Source organism: Eleutherodactylus coqui, chromosome 1 (genome assembly GCF_035609145.1).
Source record: "Eleutherodactylus coqui strain aEleCoq1 chromosome 1, aEleCoq1.hap1, whole genome shotgun sequence".
NCBI lineage: Eukaryota > Metazoa > Chordata > Amphibia > Anura > Eleutherodactylidae > Eleutherodactylus > Eleutherodactylus coqui.
In genome coordinates, this window is record NC_089837.1 from 522,875,963 (window position 1) to 522,897,068 (window position 21,106).

The 21,106-nt window shown below is 43.7% G+C and overlaps 1 protein-coding gene across 2 annotated transcripts in view; it reads left to right on the forward strand.

The window, feature by feature from the left end:
- Positions 1-599: 599 nt before the first annotated feature.
- WNT11 (Wnt family member 11) overlaps positions 600-21,106 on the forward strand; it is a 109,712-nt gene continuing 89,205 nt past the window's right edge. For both annotated transcript variants that reach the window (XM_066588285.1, XM_066588286.1), the window contains exon 1: positions 600-1,071. The gene's annotated coding sequence lies outside the window, so the exon portion shown is untranslated. The remainder of the gene's footprint in view (positions 1,072-21,106) is intronic.

The window sequence follows — 21,106 nt, forward strand, 5'->3', positions numbered from 1 at the left end:
CTGACCCCTTTTTTAGAACTCCCAGCCCTTTCACCTTCTTGTCAGCTGGTCAGAACATGTCCGCAGGGGCCGATATTCCTGCAGGATGATGTCATCACCTTGTGGAATCTAAAACATAATGAATTGCTGCGGTTCTGAACAACAAAAGAGGTCCAATGTGCTACTAGAGGGGGGCTCTAATACAGTGCCCGTTCAGTGTGTGTATATATATATATATATATATATCATCAAAATGTTAAAAATATTAATTTATTATTTTTTTCCCTCTTTTATGTTTTATATTATTAGTAGTAGTAGCAGGAGTATTGTCTATCATTATTAGACTTCTTCCGACTTGCTTTGCATCCTGTGGAATCCCTTCTGCACTTGGACCAACAGTGCAGACTGGACACTTCTCACATTGCCGCCTGCTTCCACCACAGTTGCTGGTTCTGGTCTCTCTTAAGTCCCTAGAAATGGATACAGAAGCTTCACAGTACTAATAACGCTACCACCTCCCTCTCCTCCACAGTCACCTCCACCCCAGTGCAGGGAGTAGTAGTCACTCCACCCACCTGACCTGCAGCACATCTCTCCCCTCTCCTTGCTGCAGATGCAGGAGGTGCTGTGGACTCTGCACATTCACTGAAGACATCAAACAGTCATTTTTCTAGCTGCAAATCCGGAGCCCTTTGTTATGTTAATGCTGCCTGACATCACTCCTCTGATCAAAGCCAATGACAGTGCATATAAGCAGGTCCCCCCAGCCCTGAGCAGCAGCAGACTGGCCTGTAGCTGGCAGCAGTGTCCTCCTGGAGAGCAGCAGTGCTGGGACTAATCCTACTCCACCAGTACAGAGCTGCTAGTGTGTGCTGCTGCTGGTGCACTCCTCTGCTCCTCTCTGGCTCTGGATCTACTACTCACTGTGCATTATTATTATTACTACTATCTGGGACATACACAAAGTTTTTGCAGAGGTTTGGGGCTCATCTGCAGCCTGGACGTCTTGGAGGATTCTTCTTCACACAGCTCCCCAGCAGTCACTACCTTCACTGGACAGGGCAGAGCTGTCTTTGGGCTGCAGACATCATGGTGAGTTCCTCTGCTGCTGTTACTTCACTTAACTTGTGAAGAAGTTTTTGCAACTTTTTGTGCTGCGATGTGATTGCTGAGACCTGAGATTACGGATGCGTCCAGAAGTTCTGGAATAAAACGTTAGCGTAACGGAGTTGATGGAGCTCCGAAACTTCTGTAGGGATACTTAGTAAGGAACTCCTTACTCTTCCTTCATTGTAGAGGACTTGTAAGAAGATAAGAGAAGCCTGCATCTTTTCCTCTTCCTCCTTTGTATATAGTTTTTTAAAATTCTGTCTGTCTAACTCGTATTTGTCTAGCTATCTAATTATGTATCTCTCTAGCTATGTCTTATATATCTATCTATTCCGTCTATCTATCTCATTTCATATCTATCAATTTATTTTATATCTATTTATCTATCTCAATTCTATCAATCTATTTTGTATCTATTTGTCTCCTATTTATCTATCTCATATCTATCTATCTATGTATCTCATATCCATCTCCTATCTATCTATCTATCTATCTATCTATCTATCTATCTATCTATCTATCTATCTATCTCATATCTATCTATCTATCTATCCCATATCTATCTCTCTCCTATCTATCTATCTATCTATCTATCTATCTATCTATCTATCTATCTATCTATCTCCTATCTATCTATCTCCTATCTATCTATCTATCTATCTATCTATCTATCTCCTATCTATCTATCTATCTATCTCATATCTATCTATCTATCTATCTATCTATCTATCTATCTCATATCTATCCATCTATTTATCTATCTCCTATCTATCTCATATCTATCTATCTATCTATCTATCTATCTATCTATCTATCTATCTATCTATCTCATATCTATCTATTCTGTATCTATCTATCCTGTATCTATCTATTTATCTTGTATCTATCTGTCTGTCTATCTAAACATTGGAATTACATTTTGTCATTGAAACATACATTGAAGTTCCTTATGTTTCTTTCCTTTTAGCATTTTGCCTAGTTCTTTCTACATTTTAATGTAGAAGAAACATGGAGAGACAGATAGGGGTTGTAAGTCAAAGGGCAATGCAGCAAGCAGATAGATGGAGAGATAGATAGATAGATAGATAGATAGTAGATAGATAGATAGATAGATAGATAGATAGATAGATAGATAGATAGATAGATAGATAGATAGATAGATAGATAGATAGATAGGACAATGCAGGGTGCATTAGGCTGGGAATAATGGGTAAACACTGTGCAGGCAGTGAAAGTGATGGATACCTACTGTGGAGAATACAGGAGGGGGTTGGAAAATAGATGAAGAAGAGCAGTAAAAGAGAATGGAGATAATGGGACGGAACAATAAGCAGAGGACAATGCAGTGAATGCCGGAGAGGGTAATCATTACAGGAGGGGATCTGCCTGGGGAAGTAGTGCCAGAGTGTGGGAAACTGCGGCGACCCCCAAACATGACAAAGTGATGGACAATGCTCCATAAATCAGTGTATACTGTATGTCCGGGGCATGAGCGGCATTCCTGGTGTTATGGGGCTGCCAGGTGCACATGTACAGATGTAGCAGGGTTTACCTCCTGATAACATTCTGTGCCGCGGCTTCTTTACACTTTGCATTGGCATCTGTTGTGTTACAATAAGAGAACAATAGTGTTGTAATGGCTTGAGATAAGATAGTTATCACAGACAGGCTACACTTTGCTACATCTGTACATACAGTGCAGTGAAGGAGTCAGCAGCCCCAATGTCTCATCATGTAGGGACAGACATGATCCCAACATCCAGCAAGTGTTTATTATAATGTGTCTATTATATATACTCACAGATACGTTTTATAATCACAGGATTAATAGTGAGCAAAAACATGGCTTCTTTCTTCCAAACAACCTTGTTTTGAGTCAAACTTTACTAAAAGTTTAAGCAAAAGTCTTCCCAAACTAAGTTCGGTTCACTTTAATACTAATTCTGAACCCTGGTGTATAACACAGTCTAGAAGCCATAGAAGCTCTGTCTCATGCTGTCAGAGTCAGGCTGCAGTCATATCTGCATTGGGTCTCTGTTCAGACGCAGATCCGCCACAAAAGACCCCAAAATCACTGCATGCAGCAATAAAAATGCCGGCAGCTGAGCGGAAAGTGAACGGACCCAATTATAGTCAATGAGGTCCGTTCGGCATTGTTCAGTTCCGTCATAAGACGGACCCGTTCGGCCAGGGGCTTCCTCTTTCCTGCTCCATCCATGGGATCTCTCCCGTAGATCTGAAAGCACCCTAATACAGACTTTTATGGGGCTTAGACAGTGTTATACACCAGTTTTTCAGAGTTTGCTGTAACTAATTTGGAGCAAACCCAACTTTTTGCAAAAGTTTGGTAAACCGGCTGAAGTAAACTTTTCAAAAGTTCGCTCATCACCAACCATGATTGTCATCAGGAGCAATGTGCTGTTATTCAGAGTATCTAAGCTTATCATTTGTGGTACTGTACTATTTGGCATGTATCCTAGTCTAATATGTGTGATACTGTATTGAGGAGGCAAAGTATTTAAAGGGGTTCTTCAGGATTGGAAAAGCATGTTCTTCCAAACACAGCGCCACTCTTGTCCATAGAGTTGTGTATCATATTGCAGCTTACCTCCATTGAAGCGAATGAGAGACGAGCTGCAATACTAAACACAACTCATGGATAAGGGTGGCGCTGTGTTTGGAAGAAGGCAGCCATGTTTTTGTAACCCTAGGCAACCCCTTTAAGCCTATTATGCGTAATGCTGTCTAAAGAAATGGTGGATGTAAGGCTATGTTCGTTTGGGATGGATACATTGTGGAATGTCTGCTGCGGAATTACCGGCGTACAATCCACGGCGTTTTGAAGTTCCAGCTAAATGAATGAGTTTTAGTGATTTTTCGTCTACATGGAACAGAAAATATCCGTAATTGTGTTTGCGGAGCAGATTTTAATTTTGTGGAAAATCAGTGTATGAGCGTCATTTTCTGCACGTTTGCGCAGCAGATATTAACATAAAGGTAATATAGAGGAACATAGTAACATAGAGGAAAATCCGCATAAACGAGCGGAAATCAAAATCGCACTAAAACGCACCATTAGCTGAGAAAAACACCATGAAATCCCCAAAACAAAGAACAACTTTATGTCTTGCGGATTTCAGGATGGCTTATGAACTGCCCCGTGGACATTCTGCAGCGTCCTGTGTGAATACAGCCTCAGTCTGTTGTATGTGATACTGTAATGAGGAGTCTGTGTATCTAAGCCGATCACGTGTATTTCGGTCTGCTGTATGTATAAGCCCATCATGTGTGATATTCTACCAAGCCGATGGAGTTCATCCTACCACATCTAATAGTGAGCTGCTAATGTATCCAAAGCTGTCTAGTGGGATACTGTCTGCTGAAATGGTGTATCTAAGCTTATCATACTGCCTGCTCAGCCGATGTACACTGCATAAAGGCTTCTTTACGTGCAACTAGGCTCGCCGCTACAGAGCGCAGTTGTGCCTGAACAAGGTAAAAAATTTTTTAACCCTTCAAACTCTGCGCTATTCCACATGAGTTTGGAAAAAAACACGGGAAGATAGGTACTGCCCGAACTTTCCCGCACGTAGTTAATACTATACATAGGGCAAGTCCTATCTTTTCTCGCGAAAATTACTGCAAGTGAAAATGAAACCATTGAAATCAATGGTTTTGTGTCGTCCTGTTATGAGGTTGATGTGGTAGACACAGTAGATATCGTAGACATGGTGGATATGGTAGATGTAGTAGATATAGTAGATGTTGTAGACATGGTAGATATAGTAAATGTGTTCGACATGATAGATATAGTAGATGTGGTAGATATCGTAGACATGGTAGATATAGTAGATGTGGTAGATATAGTAGATGTGGTAGATATAGTAGATGTGGTAGATATCGTAGACATGGTAGATATCGTAGACATGGTAGATATAGTAGACATGGTAGATATAGTAGATGTTTTCGACATGATAGATAAGGTAGATGTGGTAGACATGGTAGATATAATATATATCTACAAGGAGTGACAGCATACCAGGTGTATGTATCTAATACTTCTTTATTCCTCCTTTCCTGCGACGTTTCGACCCTGCTCGGGGTCTTTTTCAAGCTGTATAAGCTTGACAAAGACCCTGAGCAGGGTCGAAACATCGCAGGAATGGAGGAGTAAAGAAGTATTAGATACATGCACCTGGTATGCTGTCACTGTTTTCAGATATAGGATTATGCATATGAGTCTTGATCTTAGACTCTTCAGTGATGGGCATTCAGGATCTATTTGCCAAAGAAGTGCAACAGGCTAATTGTGTTTGAATAACTTTCTGGTAGATATAGTAGACGTGGTAGATATAGTAGATGTGGTCGACACGATAGATATGGTCGATGTGGTAGACATGGTAGATATAGTAGAAGTGGTTGACTTAGTAGATACAGTAGACATAGTAGACGCCGTAGACATGGTAGATGTATTAGATGTTGTAGACATGGTAAATATAGTAGATGTGGTCGACATGGTAGATATAGTAGACGTGGTAGACTTGGTAGATATAGTAGACATGGTAGACATGGTTGACGTGGTAGATATGGTAGATGTGGTAGACATGGTAGATATAGTAGATGTGGTAGAGATGGTAGATATAGTAGATGTGGTCTACATGATAGATATGGTAGATGTGGTAGACTTGGTAGATATAGTAGACGTGGTAGACATGGTAGATGTAGTAGACATGGTAGATATAGTAGATGTGGTAGATGTAGCAGACGTGGTAGACATGGTAGACATGGTAGATATAGTAGACATGGTAGATATAGTACACGTGGTAGATATGGTAGATATAGTAGACGTGGTAGATATGGTAGACGTTGTAAACATGGTAGAAATAGTAGACGTGGTAGACATGGTAGATATAGTAGAAGTGGTTGACATGGTCGATATGGTAGATGTGGTAGACTTGGTAGATTTGGTAGATGTGGTAGACATGGTGGATATAGTAGACGTGGTAGATATGGTAGACGTGGTAAACATGATAAATATAGTAGATGTTGTAGACATGGTAGATATGGTAGACATGGTAGATATAGTAGATGTGGTAGACATGGTAGATATGGTAGACATGGTAGATATAGTAGATGTGGTAGATATAGTAGAGTTGGTAGACATGGTAGATATAGTAGACGTGGTAGATATGGTAGACGTGGTAAACATGGCAGATAAAGTAGAAATGGTAGACATGGTAGATATAGTAGACGTGGTAGATATGGTAGACGTGGTAAACATGGCAGATAAAGTAGAAATGGTAGACATGGTAGATATAGTAGACGTGGTAGATATGGTAGACGTGGTAAACATGGCAGATAAAGTAGAAATGGTAAACATGATAGATATAATAGACGTTGTAGACTTGGTAGATATGGTAGACATGGTAGATATGGTAGACGTGGTAAACATGGTATATAGTAGATGTGGTAGATATGGTAGACATGGTAGATATGGTAGACATGGTAGGTATAGTAGATGTAGATATAGTAGAGTTGGTAGACATGGTAGATATAGTAGACGTGGTAAACATGGTATATAGTAGATGTGGTAGATATGGTAGATATAGTAGATGTGGTAGATATAGTAGAGTTGGTAGACATGGTAGATATAGTAGACGTGGTAGATATGGTAGACGTGGTAAACATGGTAGATGTGGTAAATATAGTAGATGTGGTAGATATGGTAGACGTGGTAGACATGGTAGATATAGTAGAGTTGGTAGACATGGTAGATATAGTAGACGTGGTAGATATGGTAGACGTGGTAAACATGGTAGATGTGGTAAATATAGTAGATGTGGTAGATATGGTAGACGTGGTAGACATGGTAGATATAGTAGAGTTGGTAGACATGGTAGACACGGTAGAGATGGTAGACATGGTAAACATAGTATATATAGTAGATGTGGTAGATATGGTAGACACGGTAGAGATGGTAGACGTGGTAGATATAGTAGACGTGGTAGATATGGTAGACGTGGTAAACATGGTATATATAGTAGATGTGGTAGATATGGTAGACACGGTAGAGATGGTAGACGTGGTAGTCATGTAGATTTTGCTGCAAAATTTTCCACAGAACAGCAGATACTCCTGCATCCCGCAGGACAATTCCACCCGTGTGAAAGATTCCTGAGAAGACCAAACTTTCCTGCAGTCCTCATCCTGTAATGTTTCTGAATTTACCAAAAGTACAAAATAATCCCCGAGGACAGTGTGTTGCTGCAAATGGTGTATCTAAGCAAGGTCTGTGTGATACTTTTGTATCTAAGCTTTTTAAAACTTGAAATACTTTTCACAGCATCATCTTACGGTCCTAATTTTAAAGGGACATACAATAATTTACAGTAGGCGGCAGCCAATGGAGCAGAGCGGTGACATTGAGGCTTCGGGATGGGGGTCTCTCCCCTGGGGGTGGGGGTATCACCCAGGGTGCGATGGATCTATTTTAATCACTACAAACATGTGAAGCCTGCACGAGTCCCGCTGTGGGTGAAGGCCGCCCCCGTACACCCCTGTGCTGGAGTATCACTCAGGCTGCCTTCACACTTGCTGCGATCAAGTCCCCACCTTCAGCCTGGTATTTCCTGTCGCTCACGCAGGTAAAGGAATACTCTGATCACGGAAAACCATCGATCGCTGTAAAATGCTCAGAATGACCAATAATGCTTAAATAGAGGCAGCTGTCTTCTCTTCCCAGCGTTGGACGCATCTAAACTCCTCCCCCTCGCTGTTTTTCCCCGCTTACATTGGGAGCGTCCTTCGTACCCTTGTCCTTCGGGCAAGACCTATCTTTTAACGCAGCCTATAAAATCGGCGACCGAAAGCGATCGCACATGCGCTATTTTTCCTGGTGCCATTTTTTTAGGCGCCCAAAAATCGTTCATCTGAATAAATACATTTGAATCCAATTCTTCGGATGGCCGCGATTTTTGGGCGATTTTTTTTTTTTTAACACGGCTAAATACCAGCGTAAATACGGTCATGTGATTTAGGCATAAAGCTGGCATCACACGGCCGAGGAAACCGTGCGAGACCTGTGCAGAGCAAGAAGCACAAATGCCGCACGAATATGAACCCCATTCTTCTGTATATACACATCGCCTATTGTTTTCAATGGGGCCGCAAAAAGCATCACACGGCCTGCGCGGCGCACGAGAGTGCGATACGACGTTTCCCATTGAAAGGGACATTGTACATTTGCGAGCGCAACATTGAGCGGAGTTTCACGGCCTGATATCGTGCTTTTGTGTGAAATTAGCCTCAGGGCTCCTGCAGACGAAAATATTTTAGCACATTTTTGGATGCGCAAAAACCCGATGAATAGAAACCATTGATCTCATCGGTACGATCCGCTCTATTTTGTGCGCATTTGCGCACCAAAGAGGCACTTAGAGGTCGATGGGGGACGCAGAATTATGCACACCTTGTATGGCTTAGTAGCCAATTGAATCAGGGCAGAACTAGCGGTACTTACACAAATGCGCGCAGTATTCGCCGCGGCACGCACGCACAGTACACTCGTTCCTTGCGCAAAAATGTTGCCATGAGAGAATGTATTTCAGAATGGCGATTTTATCCTGCGAGTTTTGTGTGTTGCGAGATGCGGAAATAAAACATTACAGTATTTGCAATTAGTCTAATTTTGCGTGTACGGTTTCTGTCTCGCGGCGATGCTCAGGAATCGTAGCCTGTCCTGTCTGTGGGCAACTCATCTTCCCTATGGGAGCAAGAAAAAAAATGAAATATCGCATGTAAATGCGAGTTCCACACGAGCGTGATGCGGTTTTCATTTTTTACCGTTTTTCCCACAAGCACATTGTACTCACAGGCAGAAGCGCAAGTTTCCAAAAGCAACAGCGGCCCGAGCGTCTCATGTAAATGTACCCTAATTGTGAGATCCACAGGGACCCCCAGAAGTGTGCGGACAGGGGTCGATGCAAGACAACGAGTGCAACCCCAGACACACAATACAGTTGTATCTAAGCCTCTAATGTGTGATTCTGAGCTGCTGTATCTAAGCTACTCATGTGAGATCCTAAGCTGCTGTATCAAAGCCTCTCACGTGTGATCCTCACCTGCTGTATCTAAGCCTTTCATACACGATCCTGAGCTGCTGTATCTAAGCCTCTCATGTGTAACCCTGAGCTGCTGTATCTAAGCCTCTTATGTGAGATCCTGAGCTGCTGTATCTAAGCCTCTCATGTGTGATCCTCAGCTGCTGTATCTAAGCCTCTCATGTGTGATCCTCAGCTGCTGTATCTAAGCCTCTCATGTGTGATCCTCAGCTGCTGTATCTAAGCCTCTTATGTGTGATCCTGAGCTGCTGTATGTAGGCCTCACATGTGGGATCCTGAGCTTCTGTATCTAAGCCTCTCGTGTGATGTTGAGCTGCTGTATCTAAGCCTCTCATGCGTGAACATGAGTTGGTGTATCCAAGCCTCTTATGTGTGATCCTTAGCTGCTGTATCTATGCCTCCCATGTGAGATCCTCAGCTGCTGTATTTAAACCTCTTATGTGTGATCTTGGGCTGCTGTATCTAAGCCTATCATGCATGATCCTCTGCTTCTGTATCTAAGCCTCTGATGTGTGATCTTGATCTGCTGTATCTAAGCCTTTTATGTGTGATCCTGAGCTGCTGTATCTAAGCCTCTCATGTGAGATCCTCAGCTGCTGTATCTAAGCCTCTTATGTGTGATCATGGGCTGCTGTATCTAAGCCTATCATGCATGATCCTGTGCTGCTGTATCTAAGCCTCTCATGCGTGATCCTCAGCTGCGGAATCTAACCTCTTATGTGTGATCCTGAGCTGCTGCATCTGAGCCTTGTATGCATGATCTTGAGCTGCTGTATCTAAGCCTCTCATGCATGATCCTGAGCTGCTGTATCTAAGCCTCTCATATGTGATCCTGAGCTGCTGTATCTACCCTCTCATGTGTTATCCTCACCTGCTGTATCTAAGCCTCCCATGTGTAATCTTGAGCTGCTGTATCGAAGCCTCTCATGTGTGATCATGAGTTGCTGTATCTAAGCCTCTCATGTGAGATCCTAAGCTGCTGTATCTAAGCCTCTCATGTGTGATATTGAGCTGCTGTATCTAAGCCTCTCATGTGGGATCATGAGTTGCAGTATCTAAGCCACTTATGTGTGATCCGGAGCTGCTGTAGCTAAGACTCTCATGCATGATCCTCAGCTGCTGTATCTAAGCCTCTCATATGCGATCCTGAGCTGCTGTATCTAATCTCTCATGCATGATCCTCAGCTGCTGTATCTAAGCCTCTCATGCGTGAACATGAGCTGCTGTATCCAAGCCTCTTATGCGTGATCCTGAGCTGCTGTATCTAAGCCTCTCGGGCATGATCCTGAGCTACTGTATCTAAGCCTCTTACGTGTGATCCTGCGCTGCTGTATCTAAGCTTCCCATGTGTGATTCTTAGCTGCTGTATCTAACCTCTCATGCATGATCCCGAGCTGCTGTATCTAAGCCTCTCATGTGTGATCATGAGTTTCTGTATCTAAGCCTCTTAAGTGTGATCCTCAGCTGAGGTATCTAAGCATCCTATGTGAGATCCTTAGCTGCTGTATCTAATCCTCTCATGTGTGATCCCGAGCTGCTGTATCTAAGCCTGTCATGTGTGATCTTGAGCTGCTGTATCTAAGCCTCTCATGTTTGATCCTGAGCTGCTGTATCTAAGCCTCTCATGCATGATCCTGAGCTGCTGTATCTAAGCCTCTCATGTATGATCCTGAGCTGCTGTATCTAAGCCTCTCATGTGAGATCCTGAGCTGCTGTATCTAAGCCTCTCATGCATGATCCTGAGCTGCTGTATCTAAGTCTCTCATGCATGATCCTGAGCTGCGGTATCTAAGCCTCTCATATGTGATCCTGAGCTGCTGTATCTAAGCCTTTCATGTGTGATCCTGAGCTGCTGTATCTACCCTCTCATGTGTTATCCTCACCTGTTGTATCTAAGCCACTTATGTGTAATTTTGATCTGCTGTATCGAAGCCTCTCATGTGTGATCATGAGTTGCTGTATCTAAGCCTCTCATGTGAGATCCTAAGCTGCTGTATCTAAGCCTCTCATGTGTGATATTGAGCTGCTGTATCTACCCTCTCATGTGTGATCTTGAACTGCTGTATCTAAGCCTCTCATGTGTGATCTTGAGCTGCTGTATCTAAGCCTCTCACGTGGGATCATGAGTTGCTGTATCTAAGCCTCTCACGTGGGATCATGAGTTGCTGTATCTAAGCCTCTTATGTGTGATCCGGAGCTGCTGTATCTAAGCCTCTCATATACTATCCTGAGCTGCTGTATCTAATCTCTCATGCTTGATCCTCAGCTGCTGTATCTAAGCCTCTAATGTGTGATCTTGAGCTGCTGTATCTAAGCCTCTCATGCGTGAACATGAGCTGCTGTATGCAAGCCTCTTATGTGTGATCCTGAGCTGCTGTATCTAAGCCTCTCGTGCATGATCCTGAGCTACTGTATCTAAGCCTCTCATGTGTGATCCTGAGCTGCTGTATCTAAACCTCTTACGTGTGATCCTGCACTGCTGTATCTAAGCTTCCCATGTGTGATTCTTAGCTGCTGTATCTAACATCTGATGCATGATCCCGAGCTGCTGTATCTAAGCCTCTCATGTGTGATCATGAGTTTCTGTATCTAAGACTCTTAAGTGTGATCCTGAGCTGCCGTATCTAAGCATCTTACGTGAGATCCTTAGCTGCTGTATCTAATCCTCTCATGTGTGATCCTGAGCTGCTGTATCTAAGCCTCTCATGTGTGATCTTGAGCTGCTGTATCTAAGCCTCTCATGTGTGATCCTGAGCTGCTGTATCTAAGCCTCTCATGCATGATCCTGAGCTGCTGTATCTAACATCTGATGCATGATCCCGAGCTGCTGTATCTAAGCCTCTCATGTATGATCCTGAGCTGCTGTATCTAAGCCTCTCATGTGAGATCCTGAGCTGCTGTATCTAAGCCTCTCATGAATGATCCTGAGCTGCTGTATCTAAGCCTCTCATGTGAGATCCTGAGCTGCTGTATCTAAGCCTCTCATGCATGATCCTCAGCTGCTGTATCTTCTGCTGCAGCCTTCCATCAGAAGGTTAGGTGATTTATCCAAAGTGTATCACTAACATCGTCTCGGGGATGAAAACAGCACATTCTGAAGGCTCAGTCATCAGCACATTCTGGAGGCTCAGTCATCAGCACTTGGGGTCCCTTGTTTTCCTCCTCTGTTTTGGGGACAGAAAAATGGCACCGCTGGACAAACAGAAGCATCATATGATGGAACCAGAGGGCCGAACGACCCCACTGACTATACGCGGATTCACACGACCGCATGTGCAAGAACAGTCGCCGCAGTGCCGTGTATTGGTGCACATATTCTGTGTGTTGCTTGTAGGTCCGCACATAGTACTGAATCTTTTGCGCACACAAGGCCAGTTCACAGGCGCACGTGACAGACCCTTCTGTGGATCTCAAGGCTATTTAAAGCCTATTGAGGTCGATGAATGTTCTTTCCCCTGCATTTTGCGCAGTGCCACACCATTCGCCTCCAGATTTTTGCACCTCCTATAGACTTCCATGAGACTTTTTCAGTGCAAAACGCATGAAGGTGGAGCAGGTCCTACTAGTCCCCTCGCTTAGGAGAATGAACCCATGGAAATCGAATACCTGCGCAAACACAGTTGTGTGATGAAGCCCCCATGGCGTCCGTTCGGTTTTGGTCTGCCCTTCCTGCATTTTGCCAGATTTGACAGGACGAACGGTGGTGCGTGCAATGCTGATGTGAATGACCCCTGAGGGGGAGAGGTGGAGTCGGGGTCCTAGTTTGGTGGAGTCGGAGTTGGTAAGAGTGTCCAGACCCCGACTCTGACTACTGATAAATATATATATATTATAATATGGTGTCGTTCATTCCATGCAGAATCTGTTGCAGATTTCCTTTCATAGGCATTTCGGAAAGTTGTGAGATGTTCTACCCATCTGAGCCCCCATTTATCGAAACCATTGATATTGCGGTTGTGGAAACCCGAACAGAAAATCCGTTCCATCCTTTCCTCTCCATAAGGGCTCATTCACACAAACGCACGTGCGTTGTGTATTGCACACGCAAACCCGCTGATTTTAATGTGTCCATTCAGATATCCTTCTCTGGCACGCATAATCCACGCCCGTGCGAAAAAACAGAACCTGCTCTATGTTTCTCCCCATTTGCGCATGAAAAGTCCCCATAAAGATCTATGGTAGGTGCGTGAATGCGGACATCAATGTGCGATACGCCGCGCCAATCCATGAAAAAAAACATATCTGGACTTCATTGGGCTAAATATAAATGAGGGCTGGCAGAGCCCCGTGCGCAGAACAGCGGCCCTGCCTGTGCAAAGAGCCGATACAGGCACAAATCAGAATATGTTCCGCTAAGGCGTGCGCAATTGCGACTCCGCCCGTGTGAAGCCCCCCTAGGGATCCTTATGCTGCTTCTGCAAGGCTTTTAGTTGAGAGATATCTTGAGCCATATATGAATGATTCACAGTCTGGGGCCATCGAGGAGTCGGAGGGTTCATCTCCCCCTCACTGCCGTACTGTAGAATGAACGCCTCGCTAGCACTTGTTGCACAGAAGTTTTTTGATGCGGTTCTTTGAGTCAAAGCCAGCCGTGGATCCGGCAGGAAGAGAAGTGAACGTCCTGCTCTATAGTCCCCGATCCTTCTGGATCCACCTCTGGCTGCTGGATCAGAAAATGATGGGATCTCTCCTGTAAATGTGGCATCAGCAATAACCAGGAAGATGTGATGTGGGGTCAGTCTGCTTGCCAGTATGTCTGTCCAACTACAGTATCAATAGTCTATCTATCTATCTATCTATCTATCTATCTCATATCTATCTTTCTATCTATCTATCTCATATCTATCTATCTATCTATCTATCTATCTATCTATCTATCTATCTATCTATCTATCTATCTCCTATCTATCTATCTCATATCTATCTATCTCATATCTATCTGTCTATTTATCTATCTCATATCTATCTATCTATCTAATATCTATCTATCTATCTATCTATCTATCTATCTATCTATCTACCTCATATCTATCTATCTATCTATCTATCTATCTGTATATCTATCTATCTATCTATCTATTTATCTATCTCATATCTATCTATCTATCTCATATCTATCTATCTCATATCTATCTATCTCATATCTATCTATCTATTTATCTATCTCATATCTATCTATCTATCTATCTATCTATCTATCTAATATCTATCTATCTATCTATCTATCTATCTACCTCATATCTATCTATCTATCTATCTATCTATCTATCTATCTATCTATCTCATATCTATCTATCTATCTAATATCTATCTATCTATCTACCTCATATCTATCTATCTATCTATCTATCTATCTCATATCTATCTATCTATCTATCTCATATCTATCTATCTATCTATCTATCTATCTATCTATCTATCTATCTATCTAATATCTATCTATCTCATATCTATCTATCTCATATCTATCTATCTATCTATCTATCTAATATCTATCTATCTCATATCTATCTATCTAACTCATATCTATCTATCTATCTATCTATCTATCTATCTATCTATCTATCTATCTATCTATCTATCTATCTATCTCCTATCTATCTATCTATCTATCTATCTATCTATCTATCTATCTATCTCCTATCTATCTATGTACCTCATATCCATCTATCTATCTATCTATCTCATATCTATCTATCTATCTATCTACCTCATATCTATCTAGCTAATATCCATCTATCTATATCTAATATCTATTTTTCTATCTATAGGTGTAGCTCTTTTTGAAATCACTAAGATCCCAACCTGCAGTTACAATCGCAGCCACTACACAGGGGTCGAAACAGTGCCTTCACAGCTGATGATCTGGGATAGTGACAGGGTTAATGCTAAGATCCTTGGGGTATATTGTATGATAGTAAAGGGCTGCTATCCCTAGTCACCTAGGGTAGAGAAGAGGTTAATGCTAATATTCCTTGATGTCCAGGGTGGTAGGGGGTTAATGACAACTTCCCTGGGGTCTTTGACATTGAAAGCATTGAGGTCTGTATCCCTGGAAGTCTAGAGCAGTGGACTAGTGAATGTCTGCATCTTTGGTGGTCTAGAGCAGAGAAGTAGTTAAAGGGAGCCTGTCACATCGCCACAGCACCATAAACTAAGTCATGGTCTTTTAGAGGCAGTGACAGGGAGCCTGGTGATGTATTTTTTATATTCACCTACTCCCGCAATCCAGCGAGTTTCCCCTCACTCTCATACACGTCTATGGGAGACTGCCTGCACAGGACTCTTAAAGAGTCGCATTTTCGTGCAACACGCCAAGCTCACTAGGTGACAGCACTGGATCACAGGAGCAGGTGAGTGTAGATAACCCATCGCCCAGTTCCTTGTCACCTCCCCTAACAGCACCATTACTTAGTTTATAGTGTTGCGGGGATGTGACAGGCTCCCTTTAAGGTCTGTATCCTTGGTACTCTTGGGCAGTGAAGTAGTTAATGTGTGTATCCCTGGTGGTCTAGAGCAGTGAAGTAGTTAATGTATGTATCCCTGATGGTCTAGAGCAGTGAAATAGTTAATGTGTGTATCCCTGGTGGTCTTGGACTGTAGAGTAGTTAATGTCTGTATCCCTGGTGGTCTAGAGCAGTGAGTTAGTTAGTGTCTCTATCCTTGGTGGTCTAAAACAGTGAAATAGTTAAGGTCTGTATCCCTGGTGGTCTAGGACTGTGAAGTTAATGTCTGTATCCCTGGTGGTATAGAGCAGTGAGGTAGTTAATATCTGTATGCTTGGTGGTCTAGAGCAGTGAAGTAGTTAATGTCTGTATCCCTGATAGTCAGGACTGTAAAATAGTTAATGTCTGTATCCCTGGTGGTCTAGAGCATTGAATTATTTAATGTCTGTATTCCTGGTGGTCTAAAGCAGTGCAGTAGTTAAGGTCTGTATCCCTGGTGGTCTAGGCCTGGGAAGTAGTTAATGTCTGTATCTCTGGTGGTCTAGGGCTGGGAAGTAGTTAATGTCTATATCTCTGGTGGTCTAGAGCAGTGAAGTAGTTAATGTCTGCATCCTTTGTAGTCTAGGACTATGAAGTAGTTAATATCTGTATCCCTGGTGGTCTAGAGCAGTTAAGTAGTTAATGTCTGTATCCCTGGTGGTCTAGGACTGAGAAATATTTAATGTCTGTACCCCTGGTGATCTAGAGCATTGAATTAGTTAATGTCTGTATTCCTGGTGGTTTAAAGCAGTACAGTAGTTAATGTCTGTATCCCTGGTAGTCTAGGCCTGGGAAATAGTTAATGTCTATATCTCTGGTGGTCTAGGGCTGGGAAGTAGCTAATGTCTGTACCCCTGGTGATCCAGAGCAGTGCAGTAGTTAATGTCTGTATCCCTGCTGGTCTAAAGCAGTGCAGTAGTAAATGTCTATCTCTGGTGGTCTAGGGCTGGGAAGTAGTTAATGTCTGTATCCCTGATGGTCAGGACTATAAAATAGTTAATGTCTGTATCCCTGGTGGTCTAGAGCATTGAATTAGTTAATGTCTGTATTCCTGGTGGCTAAAGCAGTGCAGTAGTTAAGTTCTGTATCCCTGGTGGTCTAGGCCTGGGAAGTAGTTAATGTCTGTATCTCTGGTGGTCTAGGGCTGGGAAGTAGTTAATGTCTATATCTCTGGTACTCTAGAGCAGTGAAGTAGTTAATGTCTGTATGCTTTGTGGTCTAGGACTGTGAAGTAGTTAATATCTGTATCCCTGGTGGTCTAGAGCAGTTAAGTAGTTAATGTCTGTATCCCTGGTGGTCTAGGACTGAGAAGTAGTTAATGTCTGTACCCCTGGTGATCCAGAGCAGTGCAGTAGTTAATGTCTGTATCCCTGCTGGTCTAAAGCAGTGCAGTAGTAAATGTCTGTATCTCTGGTGGTCTAGGGCTGAGAAGTAGTTAATGTCTTTATCTCTAGTGGTTTAGGGCTAGGAAGTAGTTAATGTCTGTATCACTTGTGGTCTAGGGCTGGGAAGTAGTTAATATCTGTATCTCTGGTGGTCTAAAGCAGTGCAGTAGTTAATGTCTGTATCCCTGGTGATCTAGGGCTGTGAATGAGTTAATGTCTGTATCTCTGGTGGTCTACAGCTGGAAAGTAGTTAATGTCTGTATCCCTGGTGATCTAGGGCTGTGAATGAGTTAATGTCTGCATCTCTGGTGATCTGGAGCAGTTCAGTAGTTAATGTCTGTATTTCTGATGGTCTAGGACTGAGAAGTAGTTAATGTCTGTATCCCTGGTGATCTGGAGCAGTTCAGTAGTTAATGTCTGTATTTCTGATAGTCTAGGACTGAAAAGTAGTTAATATCTTTATTGCTGGTGTTCTGGGGCTGAGAAGTAATTATTGTCTTTATCTCTAGTGGTCAAGGGCTGGGAATTGGTAAATGTCTTTATCTTTAGTGGTCTAGGGCTGGGAAGTAGTTGATGTCTGTATCTCTGGTGGTCTAGGACAGAGAAGGGGTTGATGCTTTTTATTTGATGTCCAGAGGTTACTGATCTCAATAGCCAATGACAGGAGCCAATGACTGTGATGCCTTGTGTGCACAGTCCTCTTCAGGTGATGTCAGAGCATCTCCATAGAGCTAAGGTCAGGACTCCAACTCGGCTATTTCAAAACACAAATCCTCCTCCGCTCCCCAGATTTATTTGTGTGCTTTGGTTCATTGTCTTGTATCACACAAAATCTCTTCAGATTAAGGTCCTGGATGGCTGCCCTTACATTCTCCTGTAAAAAGTTCTGATCCACCTTAAAATTCACTGTTCCCTTAGTGATAACAAGGTGTCCAGACCCCGAAGAGCAAAGCAGACTCAAACCATGATGTTCCCTCCACTGTAGCCCTAAACCATGATGTCCCGTCCACCATAGCCCTAAACCATGATGCTCCCTCTACTGTAACCCTAAACCATGATGCTCTATCCACCATAGCTCCAAACCATCATGTCCCCTCCACCTTAGCCCCAAACCATAATGCCCCCTCCACCATAGCCCCAAGCTATGATGCTCTCTCCACCATAGCTCCAAACCATGATGCCCTGTCCACCATAGCTCCAACTCAAGAGACTCCCTCTGCCATAACCCCAAACCATGATGTCCCTTATACCACAGCCCCAAAGCATAATGCCCTTTTCACCATAGCCCTAAACTTTGATGTTCTTCCACTATCGCCCCAAACTATGATTCCCCCTCCACCATAACCCCTAAGCCATGATATCCCCATCCACCATAGCCCAAAACAATGATGCTGCCTCCACCAGGCTTCACAGTTGGATGAGGTTTTACGTCATATAGTAACATAGTATGTTAGGCTGAATGAAGACAATGTCCATCTAGTCCTGCCGGCCGAAGGATTTACGTGCTGCAGTGTATTTTTCCACTAATACGCCCATGTGAATGGACAAATAAAACGCTAATTAATCCAGGCATTCAATCGCGGCTATTCTTCTTTCATGCGATTATACAGCGCATGGGGGCAACCGTAAAAACACATATGGTCATGTGAATGAGGCCTGATAGTGGACATATGAACAGAGGTTTCTGCCATCCGTAGAGTCTTCTGTAGGTGCTCTGCTGTTCCTCCTGGTTTCTTTCTCCACTCTTTCAGGATTGCCTGTTGCCTTCCTGGAGGGGACTGACACGAGCGTGTTTGTGCGTGCAATATGCAGGTAATAGAACCCATCCTAGGGTCTCCATAGAAGTCTATGGGAGGTGCGCACATGCCGGCGCAAGGTCCGCACAGATGTGCAATTCTGCTGGAAGAAGTGCGCGCCTGCAACTCATTAGGCTTGAAAGCCACTTCAATCGGGGCGTCACATCTGCTGCGTGCAAATGAACAAAAAGTACAGTAAAAAACACCGATATGAGCGTAAAAAAGACTTATTCACAGCGTAAATGACGCTGAGTCATGGATCCGCACAAAGATTTAGTGCTGATAACGGGCAAAGTCCAAATGTGGAAAGTAGCATGCACACAGATTCTGCACACAGATTTTGCTCATTGACAGGAAGCAGTTTTTAGAGGTGAAGTTCATGTAGACAATCCTGCGTGTATTTGCCGTGTGAACATCCCGTTAGGCTGCGTTCACGCGGCACGGAAAAGTCTGCAACAACGTTCTGGACTATGCCATACCGGAACTCTGCGCCAAAATGCGCATGACTCACTGGGGATTTTGGTGCAAAATTACCAGCTAAATTCAGCCATCTTCAATTCTGCATCAAAATCTGTACGTTAGCGGAGCGTATTTGAATATTGCGCAAGTGCCCATAGGCTACAATCACTTGGAATAAATCCGCGTCAGAAATCCCCGTGGTTGCTGTGTGTCTCTCACGTGTATTGCATGAGGTCGTACACATGAGCACTGCGGTGTGATGCGGGGAAACAATCGCGGCACGTCCTATGTTTGGGCGTGCCCTCACATTCTTTGGGCATCTCCCATTGTTTTTAATAGGGCCGGCGGCAGCATCACACCACCTGCTAGGCGCACGCAATAAGGGGATTTACATTGAAAGCAATGAGAAACAGTCCGCAATCCTCCGCCGCGGCGCTCAGCGACTTCGCAGAAGTGATACGATATGTCCTTGATACAAAAACGCCTCACATCCGCAGGAAAATTGCACGTTAGCGAATGCGATATTGGGCGAGTTTCACAACCCGATATCGCACTTGCCCGTGTGAAATTAGCCTAAAGATACATTCATACGGTCTAGCGTGATATTGCGCGTTTTACATGCGTTACGCGCCTTTCATTCAGAAACGCCTCGCTTCACTTCTGTGACATTGCGCTCCTCAGCCCCGGTGTCTCTTAAGGGCCCATTGAAAACAATGGCCGATGCGTTCCGAGAGAGCGCCAAAAGATAGAACGCGCTGCGCGTTTTAACCTCACGGCATCGCCGCGCCGGAAAAAATTGCTTGTGAATAAATCCATGTAAAGGGACGGGGTTCATATTCGCGTGAGTTTGTGCGTCTCGCCTAAGAGTCTGGAAGAGATGGAGGGCGGTCCCTGTGAGAGCTGCGATGGCAGCCATATTGATTGTCACCCAGCAGTTCAGCCTGAAATCACAATCACTTGCGCAAAACTCTCCTGCCTGGAAGGGCCGGTCCTCACAGCGGGCGACTATGTATCACACGCCCGGATCACACAGGGCGCTGCCTTGCTCTTTATTTGAGCAATTCCTGCTTGTTGATAAAACCGCAGGAGAGACGGATGGCGGCCGTCTGCTGCACAGGCTGGACGCGTCCCGCGACGCTCAATCACCGGTCAATACGGCAGCCAGGTTCTCTGCATTAGGATGCATCACACGTGAGATTTGTGTGTTGTGAGGCTAACAAATCTCGCACGAATATGAACCCTATTCGCGCCATGTCCTATATTTTCGCCGTCCTCGGAACGCGTCGCCATTTGTTTTCAATGGGACAGAAAAACACATTGCATAGGTAATAATGGAGATTTTCAAGGGTGTTTTTCACGTACAAGTACAGCGAAGTGACGGGATGCATTTTTCTCGCTAAACTTATTGCACTCCCCCAAAAATCTGCAGCCCTCAAGTGTGATATCGCGCCAAGATTCTCAGACCGATATCGCACATGTAAGTGCGGCCTTACTTCTGCTCCCTCTCTGCTGCTATATTGCTTGTGTGTCAGTACACACTGCAATTCTCGCATTCTATTCATTAACAAAAATGCTCAGGGTGACCGCTGCTATACATCCTTTCCAATGCTGTAGTGCATGGACCGAGAAAAGTGAATATACGGTAATAGTAAGATCAGCCGTGTTGCATTCGAGTTACTACTTAAGGGCTCCTACAGATGAACGTAGGTGTAAATACGCCCATGTGAAGAATCCCTAAGGGGGATATGGAGTTTCTCAAGCTTATAACCTGT